The sequence below is a fragment of the Rattus norvegicus genome, chromosome 19 (genome assembly GCF_036323735.1).
Source record: "Rattus norvegicus strain BN/NHsdMcwi chromosome 19, GRCr8, whole genome shotgun sequence".
NCBI lineage: Eukaryota > Metazoa > Chordata > Mammalia > Rodentia > Muridae > Rattus > Rattus norvegicus.
Genome location: NC_086037.1, coordinates 61,224,043 through 61,243,799, shown reverse-complemented (window position 1 = coordinate 61,243,799; position 19,757 = coordinate 61,224,043). Strand labels below are relative to the sequence as shown.

At 44.9% G+C, this 19,757-nt stretch overlaps 1 pseudogene; it reads left to right on the top strand.

Moving 5' to 3' along the window:
• The first annotated feature begins 287 nt into the window (after nucleotides 1-287).
• On the top strand, nucleotides 288-15,376 carry Rpl7-ps12 (ribosomal protein L7, pseudogene 12; annotated as a pseudogene).
• The last annotated feature ends 4,381 nt before the right edge of the window (nucleotides 15,377-19,757 follow it).

The following is a 19,757-nucleotide window of genomic DNA, read 5'->3' as shown; positions in this document are numbered from 1 at the left end:
GTACTTGCAAAACACTTGAGTGTATATCAGGAAACCTACCTGTTGTCCTGGCCTTTCTCATACTCAGAATCTTTGGAGGAGGTGGGGAAAGGACAGGGTATACTCCAACAATTTCTCACTTCGTAGTTGTCAAGGACTTGTCCCAGGAGCTGGGCTATTCATAGGAGAAGCACTTGGCAGACGTGAGAGCAATATCCTCAGTTCAGGTCTTCCTGGGGCCCACCGAGCCACAGCCCATTGCTCTGACTAGTACAGTACAATCAGGGAGCTGGGCAGTGGAAATAACCATGACAGTGGAACACGACGAACTGTCAGAGAACAGGAGTGACCATGGAGGCCCCACCATCACCATCCAAGTGCCTGTCAATGCCTGGCATCCTGACCCGAGTGAGGGTCAGTGGATTGGTTCAGACAGGATGGGTTCTGGTGCTCAGTGGGGCCTGTCAGCGGAAACCCAGAGGTTAAGATGGTGACATTCGAAAATAGGGCCATGACAAGTGCAGTCAGAGAAAGACAAGGAGAGGAGGAGCATGCGGGAGCCGCTGAGAGTCAGGGGGAGACCATCCCGTGGGGCCTTCTAGAGAGGAAGCGGGCCCTCTTCTGTTACAGATCAACCCTCTGTCACTGGGCTGCCCACGAGATTTCAACCAGATAAATGTCCCTTTGGGAAGCTGGAATGCTTTGGCCGACAATTTTAGGCCTTGATTTGATTGATAAATCCTTTGTGACAGGAGGGGATGAAAGAGACCCCCAGTTCGGTACATATAAATAAGAAATTAGCCGGCGAAGTCGTCAAAGATAATTAACTTTCCCGTTCTGTGGGCCTATTCAGGCTGACATCCTGAAATTATTTAGAAATGCACATGTCAACGCTCTGACAGAATTTGGGGCTGATCAGATAAACAGATCTGGAGCTGCTTGATTGTAAAATGATGTAAGCGCTTAGCTGGTGTTTTACCACAGGACCTGGCAGGAGTCTGCTCACTGCCGCAGGACCTAGGGGGTGGTGGTGGGGCTGGCGTGGGGAGGGGGTGGCGGACTTTCAAGGCATCACACATTGATTTCTTCCTCCTCACCCCTCCTCCCCCCACCTCTCTTTTCAAAAAATCTCTCAATGAGCTGAGGTGAACCTAGTCCTCAGTTTAACTGTGATCTACCTCAATATTCCTACGCTGGGATCAGCCCCCAATAGGAAGTGGTATATTCTGAGGAAGCCCACTGTCGTGGTGTTCTCTGCTCAGGCAAGCCCTGTTTCAATAAGAGGACTGTGGTTTGCAGACACATCCAGGGTCACTACGGTGGGCGGCTGTTTCTTCCTATACTTGGGGAAAATCCTGTACCTGGCACACTGCTCATAGATGAGAGAGACTTTTCTCTCTGTCAATTTCATCTTCTTTCTAGAAACTTCTCCTTCATTAGAAGATTTGTCTGGATGCATATTTTCTCCAAAATAAGACAGCCTTCCCTCAGGTCGTCTGACAATGACCTGCTGCGTGACAGATGCTGGGTTGACTATGGTGGTCTGTAATAGGCTGATTTTAATCTCCATTTAATACAAGGCACATCTTTCTCAAATGGCCAATGAGAAAACAGATACCCAGAAAAGGAAGTAACTGTTAGAGGTGACACAGATATCTATGAGGCGGGAGCTGTGGTTGAACTTGGTCTTGACTGTGACCCCTATCCTCACCCCTACCTCTAACCCCACTTCCCAGCACTACATCCACAGGAGAAGAAGCCAATTCCTAGATAGAAGGGAGCTTGAGAAATTCTTAGTTCGTGCTTCAGCAGGCTGGAGCCCATGAGCTAGCTAGAGCTCACTGCTACTTTTGAGGAGCTTGTGAGGTAAGAGTGGAGGTTCTTACACTTGGAAATGCCTGGGGAGGGAGGAGAATAGAGAGAAATGGAAACTGAGCTGCGTGGAAGCTACATGAAGCTCTAAGCCAGGTGCACACAAATAAAGCTTTATCAGAACACACCCTGGCCAGGTGATCTATGTGTTGTTAGCAGCTGTTCTTGCCCCGCCCCGGCAGGGTGGCAAATCATGGCAGGGACCAGCCTCCTTTAAAGCCGAACAGTGTTACCTTCTGGGAATGCCAGTAGCCTAGGGGACAACTTGCAATAGACCTTACCTAGTGTGCTCTACCAACCACTGATGGTGGGAGCTGTCAATATCCTGGCCCACATTCAAGGAAGCAGACTCTGAGAGTCCCAGGAAATTCTTCCTACTTAGGCAGAGCTGGGGTCACAGCCACACCTGCCTGACTACACACTGAACACAAGGGCTCTGAAAATTCTCATGGCGTAGCCACGTAGCTATGATTCTATATTTCCTGCCTGTTGCCTTTCTGGGTGAGATTCTAGGAACATAGTGGAGATCACCACCTACCTGCCAGCCTCCTGAAACCATGAGCTTCCTTATGTGGGAAAGAGAGCTTTGTCCTAAATATCTACTTTACCCCATACACACCAACATACAAGGAACACTGTGGAAGAGGAGGCAAAATGAATGTAAGAGCGATCGAGGATCGGAAGGAGTTCTGTGAAGCACTGTCTTCTGGATAGGACCTGGCTAACGTGATTATGAACTCAAAACAACTGTGGACCTCTGTGCAGGACCAGTACAAAATGAAGCCAGCCAAGATGTAGTAGGCACAGGTGGCATAGATGATCTCCAGGCCCCACCCATTTAGGCAAGGAGTTGTTGGGAGTGGATAACTGCAGAGGGGGCAGGGTGGAGGTCCAGGCCCCACCCATTTAGGGGAGGAGCTATCGGGAGTAGATAACTGCTAGGGGTGGGGATGCAGAGGAGAATAGTGGCACACCCACACTCCAGTGGTTGGCCCCACACCAGCAAGTATGGACAATACTAATGAGTCTTAGTGAGTTATCAAAAACAAAAACGAAAAAAGAAACACCCAAAAACAAACAAACAAAAAACCCGACTGTATTTAGAGGTGGAGCTTCTTGGGGGAAAATGTAGGAGTTGAAGGATAGAAAAGAGGGGGTATATACGATCATATTTCTATGCTTACCTGTATAAAATTCTCAAAATTTGTGGAAAAATTGATTTAAAGAAAGGAGACAGCAAGCTTGCACGACTGGATATGAGGCAAATGCCCTCCCACACCGCCGTGTTCCAAACTCCCAGGTTTTGTGCCACACTTCAGGCTGGGGGCAGGGGCGTCCACTTCAGGCTGGGCTCAGGTTTTCCCCAGCACGCCATTACAATGCCCTTCTTGCCTTTCCTCCTCCTGGTTGTTGAGGACCTGGATCTCTTCAGAAGGGAAAAAGCCCTGCCTGCATTTTATTAGCATCATGACCGTTTGCAAATTAATTTGGACGGTAATATAATTTTCCTCTTGTACAGAGCTCAGTTCCGATTACTGTCATGCCCCCGAAGTGCCAGCTTCCACGCAAACCCTTGTTATGGGAAATTAAGATACATCCCTCCCTCACCCAAATAAAACAAACACGTGACTGGGGGGCACATTCGAATAGAAAAGTCATTAATCCGAAGACTATCATTATTTGAATGGAGCTTGAGAGGGGAAACTCAATCGAGGGCTTGAATGTGGACGTCAAATTGCGAAGGCTGTTCTCACCCATCGCTGATTTTAAATGGCTCTTTGTAGAGGATAATTTGGGCCATAAACCTTGTTAATGTGATATTGGCTGTTTCAAAGTCATGTTTCATCCCAAGCAACAGTCATACATTGAGGGTCTCAACATGTGGAGCTGTGCCTCCATCTGCTGCCCTGACTCTCCCTTCAGTGGGGGTCACGTGACTTTATGTGGCGGGCGAGGGCATCGTGTACTACTCAGGAGGCCACTGAAGTGAAAGCCAAAAAGTTAGCTGCTGTGCTGTGTGTGTGTGTCACATGTGGGTGCCCTCTCTGTGCCCTCACTGCTGTGTCACAGGTGTGTTTAATGGACCTGCACGAATAGCCCCTTATTTTTAATGGCAAACCGTGTACCGGAGCTTTTTTTTTTTTTTTTTTTTTTTTTTTTCAATAGTTAAATCTCGACTGCACATGCCACTGAAGCTCAGCTCTTTGACATGCAAGCCTACCTTCTTTCCAGCTGTGAGCCCCCTTATGATTCTCATGGGTGCCCACTGTCAGCAACTCACCGGAAGCGTGAAAAGGCCCCACCTGAGGGGCGAGCAGAGATCTATTCTCTTCTCGTTCTAGCAACAGTTCTAGTTGCCCCTAGTGGCCATGGCCTTGAAAACCTGCTTCTTCCCTAGTTTCTATCTTTCCCCCTATCTTATTTTTTCTGTATTCTCAATTTTGTGGGTACATCTAATACTCATTTTGTGGTCCTGTGGTGGAAAGTCAAACCAAACAATCATATTGCCCCAGGTTCTCTTGCTCGTTCACTCACTAAATTTTTGTTTAATTATATGTTTATACATTCAATTATACATATCACATGATTTACTAATCATTAAATATTGTCAGGGGTTGGGGAGAAGAATCCTGCTGCTATGATGGACTGCACCATCAGGCTGGGAGCCCAAACCCTTCTTCTCTTAATGATTTCATTAGGTGTTTTGTTACATTGTAACATGTCCACAACTCCCCAGATTGAATTGTTTCTCATCCCTGCTTCTTTAGTTGAGAAAATGCAAAGTCAAGGACGACATTGGGTAACTGACCTAAAGCCAAGTGGGTGATGGGGGTGGGAGTGGGGGCGGGGCTTAAGCTGAGATTTGAATCTAGGTCTGTGTCGTTCCTGGATGAGGGGTCTTCAACTCAGTAACTCGAAACAGTGACTGTGCTTTGTTAAAGGCACCATGTGGAAGCTTTAATAAGCCACGAACTCCCATAAAGTAAATGCAGCACAGATCTCGCGACTCTGAAGAGAGCTGAGCTTATTAATAGCGATTTAACTCACAGTTCTCCTGCTCAATAAAGCGTCGGCACATTTTGACCACTCTCCACATTGCCATGCATCTGTCTGTATCTTCTTAAAGGTACAGTATGTGGCAAGGGGCCTTGTCAGTGGGCAGACAGTCTGCAGATACAGTGTTCTTAGGCAAAAGGAAACAAAACAAAAAAACCCAAAAAGCTCAGACAGTAAGATTGCCCCTTCCCTGCCGTGTGTCTATGGGACTTGTTTAATTAGAGTTTGCCCATCAACTGTAGATAGAGCAGTCCAGTGACCTAACCATATGCCAATGGAGAGAGGGAAGAGAGGAGAAAGAATGTGAGTGAAATTTTATCATTCGCGACTCCCTACTGATTGCTGACCCCTTCTTGGCTAATCTGGCTGAAGAAGTCGTGGTGGAACAGCAAGCTGCCGGAAGTGAGAAGTGATAACAAGGTTCGAACCAGGCGTGTGTGGAGTGTGGGGTGTGGGTCCATTAATGCTGACATCCCGGTGGGTGGATTAAGCTAAGCAAGTCTGTTGGTAAGGATTTTGATTTTAATTTAGTCATTAAAAAAATTAAGGGGAAGGGGCAAGTTGTTCTATCTGAATTTAATGTCTTATTGCCATAGCCAATGTCCTCAGGCATGTAATAAACCACCACTGAGCATCTTCTACGTGCCAGACATGGGGGATGCCACCGTGAAGATGTCACCGAAGGTTTCTACTTCCGGGAAGCTTCTGTCCACCAGTGAGGATTTCAAGGAACCAACCGACCCCCCCCACCCCCCAGTATCATATACTCGATTGTGTGTTATGGCAATGGTGGAATAAGAGAGGGTGGAGGAGGGGAAAAGGGTAGGTCACATTCAGCAGAGATGTGAGCATCATGCTGGGGGCTGGGGGAGGGGCATGGAGATTTGCACCCATGGAGACTTCCAGATGCAAAATTCCAAAGCAAGAGTCAGTTAAGCATCTGTAGGGATAGAAACAATGTCAGTAACTAGGGCTGAGGAATGGAGAGAAGGGAGGTAGAGACGATGGGGGTGGGGCAAGGAGTGGGAAATCCTTGCACTGAATTGTATTGGAAGCCTTTGAAACATTTTCACCAGATTAAAAATGAGTGGATGCTTTTTTTCAAAAGATTTTTTAATTTTCATTTTACATGGAAGGGTGCTTTTCCTGCATGTATGGCAGTTCATCATGTGCATGCAATGCCTGTGGAGGCCAGAAGAGGGCGTAAGATCCTCAGGGATTGGAGTTACATGTGCTTGTGAGCTGTCATATGGGAGCTGGGAACTGAAGCTGGGTCCCCTCCAGGAACAACACAGTTTCTTACCACAAAGCCATCCCTCTAGACCCTAGATACTCAAAATTTGAGAGTTCACCCTGGCTCTTTGAGAGAGAAAGAGAGAGGAGAGAGAGAGAGAGAGAGAGGGAGAGAGAGAGAGAGAGAGAGAGAGAGAGAGAGAGAGAGAGAGAGAGAAAACAGAGCTCCGTGGCAGCAAGAACTTCCGCAGCTGTCAGGACGCACCCCCGTGGCTGTATTGCTGGTCACCTGGTGAGGAGTAGAGAAAAGCTTGGGACCTGGGAAGTTACCAGAATGACACATGTTCAGTGGTGCCATTTCCAGGGACAAACATCGCTAAGGGAGAAACTGTTTTAAAAGCATATTTGAGAGCTGGGCACAGTGGCACACATCTGTAATCCTAACACACAGAGGGCTGAGGCAGGAGGATTGTGTTTCAAAGTCAGCCTGAGCTACCAGAGAAGGTCCTGTTTGGAAAAGCCCCCAAACGAAAGGAAAACTAACAAGAACTGAGCTGTGTCTGGTGATGTATTGTAGACATACAGGCGTAAACACCTTGGGGAGAATTCTCTGAATCATTCCAGACCAGATACTGCTCTGTTCCAGGAGTTTAAAGACCTTCACATTAGTTAAACCATGCTCTGCCATGGCAAGATCCAGCTACTTGTGTAAATGCAATGCTTGATTTTTAGGTCTTCCCGCAGTTTAAAGAAAATACATGTTTTTTTCTTCCATGTGATAAACTTGTTTTTCCCCTTTGGTTTCTATGACCTGAAGTCTTACACTCTAGGCCAGCCTGACCTAGAACTCACAAACTCACACAACGTAGTTCATGTTGGTTTTACACTTGCAGCAATCCTTCTGAGTTGAGCAATATATATATATATATATATATATATATATATATATATATGTATGTATATATATATATATATATATATATATATGAGACAATGTCCAAGAACATCCAATATTTTTTTTACAAACAGTTACACTGCAGAATTGGGAGAGAGAGAGAGAGAGAGAGAGAGAGAGAGAGAGAGAGAGAGAGGAGTGAGGAAAGGAAAGAAGAAGCAAGACGGGGGAGGAGGTGGTAAGGATGGGGGAATCTTATATTTTTGTCTTGCTTCCAGGCCCTCCACACCCATATTTGCTATGCACGTCACACAGAGCATAGATAGATCCAGTCGGTTTTATTAAAGTTCAGTTGGCGTCTGTTCTAATTAGCTAGGACATAAGTATTGTCAACATGTTGCATCCTAGTTATCCGGACGGAAAGCCTTGATTGGGGAATGACCTACCTATGAATTGTCTTTGGACATGTCTGTAAGGGAATGTCTTGATTATTATCTGATGCAGGAGAATCCAGTCCACTGTGGGCAGCACCTGAGCTATACATGGTGCTCGCTAAGCACGAGCCTGTTAGCCAGCAAACAAGCAACATGGTTTCTGCTGCAAGTTCCTACTTGAGCTCCTGTCTTGATTTTCCTCAGTGATGGCCTGTAACTTACAAGCTGGTGGCTATCTTCAGCATCATTCCTTATAGGGCATGCTATACTTTTTGATTTCTAACCATTGCATATGCATCCTAGGACACAAGAAATTTAGGACATCCCCCTTTTTCAAAGTGGCCATTTGTTTTGAGATTGTGCCATCCACTTCTGTTGATAGCCCGTTTTGTTTTTTTCCCAATATGGTTGCACGTAGCTGCACCAGAGGCTTGAAATGGTTTTGTTAGCACAGTAACATTTACTAAGAAAAAGAGAGCAGGTGTAGGCAAGCATCTCACAGCCTTGCCTCAGTCCTAGCATGCTTATGTCCACAAGACATAGAAGGGGATGACTAGGACCTGTTACTATTTTTTGTTCTAATACTTTTTGGTTCTCCTATTCTCAGTTCTACTGTTTGCTTCAATTGAAAAAAAAATTGATAGCATTGCAGACGCACTCTTTGGGCTACTTTCTTTTCCCCTGTTGAATGCTAGAACAATTCTCTGTGTTCTGCAAAAAAATATTGTGGAGCAAAAGAGTAGAAAAGAGGTGGTGTTGAAACCCTTATGTCAACCTTTCAATGCAGTCTCCACTGCCTTCCTTCAATCACCAGGTTTTTTTTTTTTTAATAGCTAGGAAGAAAAGTGCCATGAGATGTTTACATCTGATGATACACAGAAAACCTGAGTAGGTTCCTCAGGGTGCTCACTGTCCTAAATGGCTGAGGCTATAGCGACCTGTGTTCTTACTTATGTCTGTGGAGAAGGATTTAACCACAGAGGAGGAAAAGGCAAAGTTGGGAAAGAGTAGCTTTACTTTTAGCATCCATTTAAAAATATGTTTATTCATGCATGTGTCACGGCCTTGGAATAGCCACTTGCTGTAGCCTAAAGTGCATGCCCTGGAAATGCTCTGTCTTAGTCAGGGTTTCTATTCTTGCACAAACACCATGACCAAGAAGCAAGTTGGAGAGGAAAGGGTTTATTCAGCTTACACCTCCACATTGCTGTTCATCACCAAAGGAAGTGAAGACTGGAACTCACACAGGGCAGGAAGCAGGAGCTGATGCAGAGGCCATGGAGGGATGTTACTTACTGGCTTGCTTCCCCTGGATTTCTCAGCTTGCTCTCTTATAGAACCTAAGACTACCAGTCCAGGGATGGCACCACCCACAATGGGCTGGGTCCTTCCCCCTTGATCACTAGTTGAGAAAATGCCTTACAGCTGGGTCTCATGGAGGCATTTCCTCAAGGGACGCTCCTTTCTCTGTGATAACTCCAGCTTGTGTCAGGTTGACACACAAAACTAGTCAGTACATGCTCCTATATTGAAATAATAATTCTTCCGGGAATGGCAGGAAGTAAGGTCTTTGACAGAGAGGGTAGGCTTTATCATCCTGAATTACATTTATGGTTTGTTTCTTAAAAAGGGCTGAAGAGATGGCTTAGTTATTAAGAACATTTAGTGCTCTTGCATAGGACTACAGTTTGGTTCCCAACACTCACATGGTGTCTTACAACATTTCTGTAACTCCAGTTCCAGGGAATATGGTCCATCCTCTCTTCAGAAGAACTCTGGAGTTGACGTTCTTTGTTCATATTATCTATTAGTCATCAACCATTTATCTAACTATGTATTTATCATCAATATCTAACTACCTGTCTGTCTTTCGCCCACCTAGTTTTCTGCCTGTATATCTTCTGTCATTCTGTCTATCTGATAATCTATCATCATCTGGCTGGCTGGCTATGACCCATCTTCCCTTTTCCATTTTGCATCCATAATGAACAACTATCTTATTAGAGGCAGAATTACACTTCCCAGAGATGACCTGATGTTGGTTGTACTAAAAATCAACTAAAACTATATTGCTATGACTACAGACAGGACATGTGCCCAGAGGACACATTGCAGCAAAGATTTACAATATTGATGTGATCTCTCAAGTAATCGTGGAGAATACACATCTGAGATTACATTAATGATGTCAAAGTGGCGTTGAATTCATTTCTTCACACATTTACATACTATCTAATTTTCTCTGTGTTACATTATTTTACACAAGAAAGTAATCAAGCATGAAAAAAAAATCAATAGCCAAAGTCATCCAACAGAGCTGGGGCTGGTCCCAAAGTCTGAGCGAGACCAGCTTCAGACATCAACAGTTGAGGCGTGATGAACCCTAACTCTGTCAAAAACTATGAACCTGCTCCCATAAACATACTCATTTACATGTCACTGGATGCATGTACAGAGTGTGAGTGGCAAACTACAGCTTGTAAGTGAAGGCTACTTCCTGGCATGTGTTTTATAAATAAATTATAGAGCCACAGGTATTCCTTTGCATGTTGCCTATGACTATTTTCTTGTCCAAGACATGATACTTACTTTATGGACCTGCCTCAACTATTTCTTCTCTGGACCTTTGTAAGAAACATTTACCAGAATGTATTAGCCCAGGCTGTTGAGGTCAGAAGCCCAGGGAAGATTTTGAAGGAGCACAGTGAACCTGTGAGTCCTGCTTTGGGGCTGAGAACTCTGGATGCTCGATGGAGCAGTGGAAAGGACGAGAGGTGAGGAGAAATTTCAAAAATAGATCAGGGGGAGTTGGCTGAGGTACAGTGGAAACAGAAAGATAGGAGGATGCTGTGTCATTCTGGTTCAGCTCCACTTCTCAGTATGACCCCGATCCCTGAACAAAAGTCCCAGTGGTTAGTATCGAACTTGACCCCATGTGCACTTAACTACATGTGACTGGATTTTACTCAGACACTGCTGGATGAGCCCTTTAAGGCTCATGGTTGGTCATGTGCTGGGCTCTGGTCAGGAGTATTCACTTGTCTGCTTCTGCTTTGTGAAGTGCTGGCTTTTCAAAAGATCTAAACCTTCAAATAGAAAGAAACAAAATTTAAAAAAAAAAAAAACAGAGTGAGCCAGAGAGCAGGGGCTTATTGTTGGCCTTCAAATAATCACTGTATTTGAAATGAGCGGACTTGACAGTTGTGTGTCAGACAAAATGAAGACGCAGCAGGATCTGGCCACGCAACTCCTTTGGCCAGTGCACTGGCTATTGAACACAGCACTGGCAGCTCACTAGAAAAGAAAGAGAAGGGTAGCGTGCACCCTCACATCTGTTCCACCCAGATGCCCTCTCTTCCTACTTACAATGTCAGGGTATAATGGATGCGTTTGGAGACAAGGCATTGGATGCAAACGATTATGGTTGGGATAAGAAAAATACCCCTGCCAGGCCCATTCATGGTGTGCTTAGTCCCAGTTGCTGGTGCTGTTTTCAAAGGTTTGTGAAAACTTTAGAAGATGGTGCCTGACCATGAAGTAGGCCACTAGTAGGCTTGTCCTCGGGGACTGTATCCTTTTGAACAACACTTTAAAAAATGTTAGTGTGGGTTGGGGATTTAGCTTAGTGGTAGAGCGCTTGCCTAGCAAGCACAAGGCCCTGGGTTCGGTCCCCAGCTCCGAAAAAAAGAAAAAAGAAAAAAATGTTAGTGTGTGTGTGTGTGTGTGTGTGTGTGTGTGTGTGTGTGTGTGTGTATGTCTGCATGTTTGCCTGTAGAGGATGTAAGATGGTAAGATGGTGACAGATTTCTTGTAGCTGGAGTTTCAGGCTACTGTGAACTGCCCAGTGTGACTGCAGGTGCTTTTAAATGCTGACACATCTCTTTTGTCCCATGAACAAACCAGATCTTACCTTGGGCTCCTTTCTCTCCCCTTCTCTCTGATTCCTGTTCCTTTAGAAATGAAGGACAGTCTATGCCGTGTGCCCTTGTTGCCATGTTGTTCTGACCAAGCACATGGGGACAAGCAACCATGGACAGTGCCCTCCGAAAACGATGAGCTAAAAATAAGCATTTCCTCTCTTTAGATTATCCTCAAGTGTTTGGACCAAATGATACTGAGGTGAGGAGAAATAATAATGACTTGTGAACGAGAGATCCTTGAGAAAGAATTGAGGGGTGAGCATACACTGGCAGGTGGGGTGATACCTATATAACTAGGAGGATCCAGTGGTATACAAGGTGATGTAATCCTCCTGGTGTTGGTGGTCAGATTAACACTGCCATAGTCTGCAGGACCAAACACAACCACCTTCTCAACATAGCTGAATTGTCCTGTCAAAGTCATCGGGAAGACCTTAGTTAAGAGGGCATTCTAGCTATCATCACCACAGCAGAGCAGCCAGCCACTCTGAGAGACATGAGAGCAGTTCCAGGATTGAGGAAGGCTAAGGGTCGAATGTGTGAAGCCTGTAAGTGTAGCTGCCTTCCTGGGTTTATTTGGATCAAAGGCACATTGTGATAAGGTGCAGTGAGTGGGGAAGCTTTGTCTGGTCAAGGTGAGTTGCAGGGTGAGAAGGAACGCTGATTTGCAAAGTGCCTGGGCTATGTTCAAGGACACTGGCATCTCCTGGTGTTGAGCAGGAAGTGAAGAGACAGGGCTGTTGATGAAGCAGTGCTAGGGAAATTGGAGCCTCTGTGCCTTGTTGCAGAGAACATCACATGGCACAGCCACCCTGGGGAACAGGTTGAGGGTGTCCCAGAAGAGAAGTAAAACACCATCATGTGACTCCATGATGCCCAGCATATTCAGAATATTGGGACTTAAGCAAGCATGCCTTCACAGTGGTACTATTGGCTGTCTGCAACTAGAGGATGAAAGCGCCCTAACGTTCCATTTGTGAATGAATGTAGAAACAAATGGTGGTCCCCCCATGCTAGGAGAGATAAAAGACTGAAGCACACTATAATGCCAATACATCCCCAAACCATGCTGAGGGAAAGGAGTTAGTTACAAAGAACTGCATGCGACATGACCCCACTCTTATGAAACTTTTAGTCTAATCAGATGTAACCAAAATGGCAGCAATTAGAGTGGTGGTTGCCAAGGGAGGAGAGATCGGTTTGGGAGGGATCCAGTGTTTTACTTTGGAATAGCGGGCATGTATTAGAACCAGATCGGGCGCGGGGGGGGGGTTGGTTGTTAAACAGGGAATGTACCTAACAGCAGTTGACTTAAAAACTAGCAATTTGATGTCTTGTGAAACTTGGCTTAATAATTCATGCCAAAGAGGAAGGGTGATTAGAAAGGGGGAGGAGAATGAAGGGAGAAAGAGGGGGAGGTAGATTATAAGGAGGATGAGGAGGAAGAGGATGAGGAGGAAGAGGATGAGGAGGAGGAGAAGGAGGAAGAAGGGAGTGAGGAGGAGGGGGAGGGAAGAGGACAGAGTAGATTGCTCTAGAAGGTACCCACTTCTTCCATTCTGAACATTATTCCCATCCTAACAGCTGCCTGGGACTCTTGTACTTAACTATTATTTTAAACTTTCTGTTTTTCACTCTTCGTGTCTTGCTACTACATGACACTGATGTCTCCCAAAATCTCTTTAATCTACACCTTTTTTTCTTCAGCCATTTTGAACCCAGACTTGGAGATCTCTTTTCTATTCCTCCTCAATTCTTACCCATCTTCTACCTCACTGCCAGATACATCTCCCTAAGACATTTCTTGCTGTCCATCATCATGGTCAAGTCCTGCCTCCATTTACATTAGCTCCTGAACGTAATGTGATAAACTGGAGAGGACTGTGGACTTGGGTGAAGGTTCTGAGCCATCTGGACACTAGTATATATGCTTGGCCACCTCTCAAGTGTGTTCATAAAAGAGAAATGGTTTTATTTTGCCTTTGGCAAGGACACATAGTCCTGTTGAAATCTAGCTCAGAGTACTTAAGAACTTTACTGCCATTCTGAGTGTTGGTGTAATTGTGTATTGATAATGTGGTTGGTTTGGCCACATAGGAGGATATGTGGTTTGGAGACAAGTGTCAGGTTCACCCCTTGATGGACAAAGGCTCCCTTTAAGAAGATGGTACTCTTATTACTACCTTTTTAGTCTCATTCAGTTGCTGGACCAAATACCAAGACCAAAACCAACTGTGTGGAGAAAAACATTTACTTGGGATTTACTTCAAGTTCACAGTCCATCACTGAGAAAGAAGTCATGGCAGGAGCTTGAATCAGAAACCATGGAGGAATGCTGCTTGCTCTCTGCCTCACTCACTGGATCATGCTCATCTTGCTTCCTTACTGAATGCAGGACCACCTGCCTAGGGAATGGTGCCACCCACAGTGGACTGGGCCCTCCTATGTCAATTAATAATCAAGACAATTCCTGAAAGACATACCCTTAGGTCAATCTAATATGAGCAACTCTTCAATGTTGGCTTCCCTCTCAGATGATTCTAGGTCATGTCAAGTTGACACTTAAAACTAGACAGAACAATGCTTGAATCTGAAACTCAGCCCCAGGGGTTCCTGCCACCATATATTGAGCAGAAAGGCTCATTAGCACCAGGTAGAAGGAGCTGTTCTAAGCTGCACTGAGCCAAGATGGGACACCTGTCACTTTTCCTGACTCTGGTAGTGTTTTGCATGGATTAGATTTTGACATTAGTAGGATGGGTGCTAAGTCCTGCAGTATACTGTGTGTACATTTTCTTTATGCATTTGCTCATTCCAGTGTTGCCTCTCCACCATGTGCAAGGTGATGTACTAAGTTCTAAAGAAGTACATGATCATGTTTACACTTGACATTTTACCCTCCAATCAGAAGTTAAATGAGAAACATATAAGCAGTGGGACCAATCTTACCAGAGGCACCAGAAGGGACTTTGGGAGCAGTGTCAAGGATAATTCATTGTAAAAATTTACATCATGAATCTTGGTGCCATTGGTTTCCATTTGGGGAAAGTTCCTGGATACTCTTGGGCCACAGTTACCCCATCTGAAAAAGGTGAACATTGTGGTTAAACCTTGTGACCCATCCTTTTCTGGCTGGAACCACGGAGGCTATAGCAGAGAAGAAAAAGATGGTTGATGCTGCCCAGGAACCCTTAAGAAAAGCAGAGGAATTTCACAGAGTTGAAGGTGAAGCGCCCGAGGAAGAAGTTTGCCCTGAAGACACTGCGAAAGGCTAGGAGGAAGCTCATCTATGAGAAGGCAAAGCACTATCACAAGGAGTACAGACAGATGTACTGGACTGAGATTCACATGGCTTGGATGGCAAGGAAAGCTGGGAACTTCTATGTGCCCAACAGAACCAAAATTGGCCTTCGTCATCAGACTCCAAGTTATCAATGGAGTAAGCCCAAGGGTGTGCAAGGTGTTGCAGTTGCTTCGTCTTCTCGGCAGATCCTCAATGGCACCTTTGTTAAGCTCAGCAAGGCTTCAGTTAACACGCTGAGGACTGTGGAACCACACATTGCATGGGGGTGAGTTTTCTGTTTAGTGGGTTAGCTTCGTCATGAGATCAATTTAGGCGCTTAGACTATGCTCTTCCTTGATCACTTACCTTATTTTCCTGTTGCAGGTACCCCAACCTGAAGTCAGTAAATGAGCTCATCTACAAGCAAGACTATGGCAAAATCAGTAAAAAGCAGATTGCCTTGACAGATAATTCCTTGATTGCTTGATCTCTTGGTAAATTTGGCATCATCTGCATGGAGGATCTAATTCATGAGATCTATACAGTTGGGAAATGCTTCAAGGAGGCAAATAGCTTCCTATGGCCCTTCAAACTATCTTCTGCATGCGATGGAATGAAGAAAAAGACAACTCACGTTTTAGAAGGTGGAGATGATGGCAACAGGGAAGACCAGAGAGACGGGCTTATTAGACGGATGAACTGAGGTATTGCCCGTGGTATTTTTATTACCTGGTCAGTTAATAAACAGTCACAACTTGGCAAATTGAAAAAGAGAAAACAAAAAACAACAACAAAAAAACAAAAAAAACCCAAAACAACAACAACAACACCCACTTGTGACCCATGGTGGTTTAATACAGATCTTTCAAATAACAGTGTGGCCACCTTGCACCCACAACTCACTAGGAGTCTCCTAGGGATGGGGTCCTAACATTGGATGGTTCTTGACATTCCTAGGTAATTTCCTTATGGAGTTGGGTTTGGAAATTGGCCCTGTAGCTTGGTAGTTTTGACCCAGCTGGGCTCTTGAAGAAATGCAGTTTTGACTCTTGGAACTGTCTAGGGCTAGGACTTTCTGGGGTTCTTGCATTTTAAAGGTTCATAGGTAGCTGTGTTCTCTGGGGCGTCCTAGACCCAGAGGACCTCAGGTGATGTCTGGGGAAGGTTGGGTTGATGTAACTGGAGACGGATACACTGCTTTCATCTAATGTGTAGAGGATGAGGATGCTGTCAAACACCCCATGATAGCCAGGACTGTCCCCACCATAGAACATTTTTCATTCTTCAAATGTAGAGGCTGAAGAACCCCTCTCTAAGAAGAGACCTAGGTCACTGGCCCACAGACCACAGTCAGGTCACTGGCCCACAGACCACACTACCACACTACCACACCATCAGTAATGACACAGTCTCCTCCTCTGGGTTAGCCACAGTGACCCTGGGTAAAAGGAATGAGACAAGCATAGCAGGTCACAAAGTGAGGTTTGGATGGAAATTAAAGAGAAGGTGGCTGGCCCCAGATCATGGTCACTCACCAAACGGCTGTTGGGCCATTTGTAAGGATGGAGCTTCAGGAAGGCCAGTGAGAGTCTGAGGGTACCCACTGAGTGTAGGCAGCAAAGACAAAAGAACTAAAGAAGGCAAGAGCATGAATTATTAACAAAGCCAGGCAGGGAAAGTGTGGTGCAAGCCTTTTTAAACACTGTTTGAGATCAGGATGAGGAAAAATGGGCAGGGACTTAATTGTCTCATTGACTTTTTGCCGAGGAAAACTCAGAGTCATCAAATCTACACACACAGGGCAGAGGGGGAAGTCACGTGCACCCCATGTACTCCTATGCTCAGTTCTCTCTCTCTCTCTCTCTCTCTCTCTCTCTCTCTCTCCCTCTCTCTCTCTTCCTCTCTCTCTCTCTCTCTCTCTCGTGTGTGTGTGTGTGTGTGTGTGTGTGTGTGTGTGTGTGTGCCCCTGTGCATGTGACCCATCTGAATACAGTTCGGTGCACATGTGTGTGCATGCATGAGAAGACCAGAGTCAATCTTTATTGTCATTCAGAACCTTTCTTCTTTGCTTTTGAGCCAGGGTCTCTCCTTGGTCTGGAGATAACCAATTAGTGTAGGCTGGCTGTCCAGTGAGTGAGATCCAGGGATTTTCCTAGCTCTGTCTCCCCAGTTCTTGGATTACAATAGGATCCCACCACACCTAGGTCTTTCAAAGTGGCTTCTGGGAAAACTCAGGTCGTCTTGATTACCCACAAGTACTGTATTGACTGAAATAGCTACCCAGGACTTTTTTTTTAGTGTTGATTTTTGATTTATAGTTCTGATGGCCTGTCCAGGGAAAGGGTTGCGATCTGGTCATCCTTAGACACCTGCCCTGAGCCACACCACTGCCTTCCTTCAGATTTCTTATTCTTCTCAGGCAAGTGGACACAGTGGACCCAATCTTTTTTCCCATGTTGTCTCCACCCAGTCCCTTCCAATCCTCCTCCATACTGTGGTCAATGGGAAATTTCTTTAATTTTCACCACTCTGGCTTTAGGGAATCCTTTCCGTGGCCTTCCTTCCTCTCTGGATAAAGGCCGAACCTCTGATCTCTGCCTTTAGTATTTATGGTTAGATGTCTGCTGTTAATCTCTTCTAGCTTGCCTTTCACCTGCTCCTCTCTGCCTCCACTCTCTGTGACCCAGATGAAACATGGCAGTCACATGCCAGCCTGTCTACCCCCTATGATTATGACAGTCTCTTCCTCTCTCCACCATCTTCGCCGACAGAATGAATGCTCTCCTTCTAATAAACCTATCAGCCACCTCATGTCTCTGAAGCTTTTCTCTGTAGGGTGCCTCATCCTTGCCCATAGCAAGGAGTTACTTTTTCCTCAGACTCTTGTGCGGCTCTCATGAGGGCTGGAATACCCAATACCCAACTTAAAAGCATAGAGTTACTTTGGGCCATGATTTCAGAGGGATTCAGGCATGTCTAACCACCTAACCTTCTGACATTAAAGTATAATTTTGTCACCTGTAATGTCCATTCTTCAGATCCATGCATTGGAGGTAACAACAACAACAACAACAACAACAACAACAACAGCAGCAGCAGCAGCAGCAGCAGCAACAACCACAACAGCAGCAGCAGCAACAACAACCACAACAATAACAGCAGCAATAACAACAACAGCAATAACAGCAGCAGCAGCAGCAACATAATCTCCCAAATTCTCAAAGTGTTTTAAGGAAGCTTATGATGATATGTTGGGCTGCAGCCATAGCTAGCCTTGGCTGCACGTGCCCCATGAGCTGTGAGTCAAACATGCCTAGTGGGGAAGGTATAGTAGGAACAGTTTATTTCACATGCTGGCAGGTTGGGGTGCAAAAGATGAGACAGCCAGGGATAATTTGTGCCACCAAAGACATGCCCTAGTAACCTGTTCCCTCCAGCCCCTAAAGTTGCCACACTTTCTCAAAAGGATGCCACCATCTGGTGACCAGGCACTTACATCATGAGCGTATGTGGGGGTATACATAGTCAGGTCATGACCAATAGTGATAATCTTACATTGCCTAGGTTACTTCCTTGGGGGGGAATATTACAGGATACTGTAACATCACAGTCACTTCCTGCTGTCTCAGAAAGACAAGAGAGCAGCATTAATTTGGGAGACTGTGAGTGTGGTGGTGTATTTGAATCTCTCAATGAAGTGGGAGTCCTGTTCTCCATCCAAATTATTTAGGTATGAGATATGAGCTGTCATGAGCCAAGGTTTAGATTATTCTGCTAAAGGATGCCTACTACATCATGATAGCAGTAAAACAGAAGCCATCAAGACAGTATGTATAGGCTATATTAAACACACACACACCACACATATACATATACACATTCACATGTATACACACACATATATACACACATATATACATATACATATTCACATGTACACACACTCACATATATAATACATGCATACATACACATACACAATTCACTTGTGCATATGCTCACATTCACATGTATACACACACACACACACACACACACACACACACACACACACACACCTACTTATCTAACTACTTACATCCAGGGCACAGAAAACAGTTTAGAAAGTCTACCCAAATCCCTAAATCATGGCTTTGATCATAAATCCATTTTTCTATGAATATCTTAAATGTCTACCCTGAGTCATCTTTTCAATAAGCATATTCTTTAACAAACAAACAAACAAACAAACAAACAAACAAACGAGAGGACAGTTGGAATGCCTGCAACAAAAGGGGGTCTTTGAGAGAAAAACTATTGTCTTAATAATATAAAGATGTGATTACTTTTGTCTTGATGGTGCAAAAGCCACAGCGAGTCATTCTGCGGGCACCCCATGCAGCTTCCCAGCATCAGTGCCCGTGCATATAAGCCATTGTCACAATTAAAAGGAAAAGGAACTCAAGAGATCACTCTCCACCTCCACGTCCACATCTTTTAGTATTTGGGGTCTGAGAAGATGAGCACATACAGAAAACCCTTCTGTGCAGAGTACAGCACGGTGATTGGCTTGAGCCAACCACTCCGGCCGTGGCTGAGCTGTGAGCTGAACTTGCTATTTATTTACGGAACACCATTTTCACTTGGAAGAGCAACTGACAGGCAAATTATGACTCTTCAGACTTGGGTTGTTTGGCAGACGGTCTGTGGGAAAAGAATCAACGAGCCTGTCACTTCAGGAGAACAACTGACACTCCTGCTGCCCGTGCTGAGAGCCTAACCTTTAAGAGACAAGTAGAACTTGGGAAATTTTATGTTTTGTAACTGTGAGCCCCCTTGCTTTTGAGAGCTCAAATATTTGGGGGATGAGATTGGAAGTATTAGCAGATTTAAAGAAAAAAAAAGATATTAATGCAATGTGGAAAGACTTGAGAAGTATTCCTATGATATAAGGAGCCCATATTTTCCAAATGACCAGAGCATAATGTACTAAAAGGCCCATTTAAAATGCAAGCTGAGCCAATGAGTTCCAATTAAATAGAGTACAAAAATGTATATTGCTATCTTTCTTCAGGTTCCACGATGCAACTAACCTTTGAGAAATA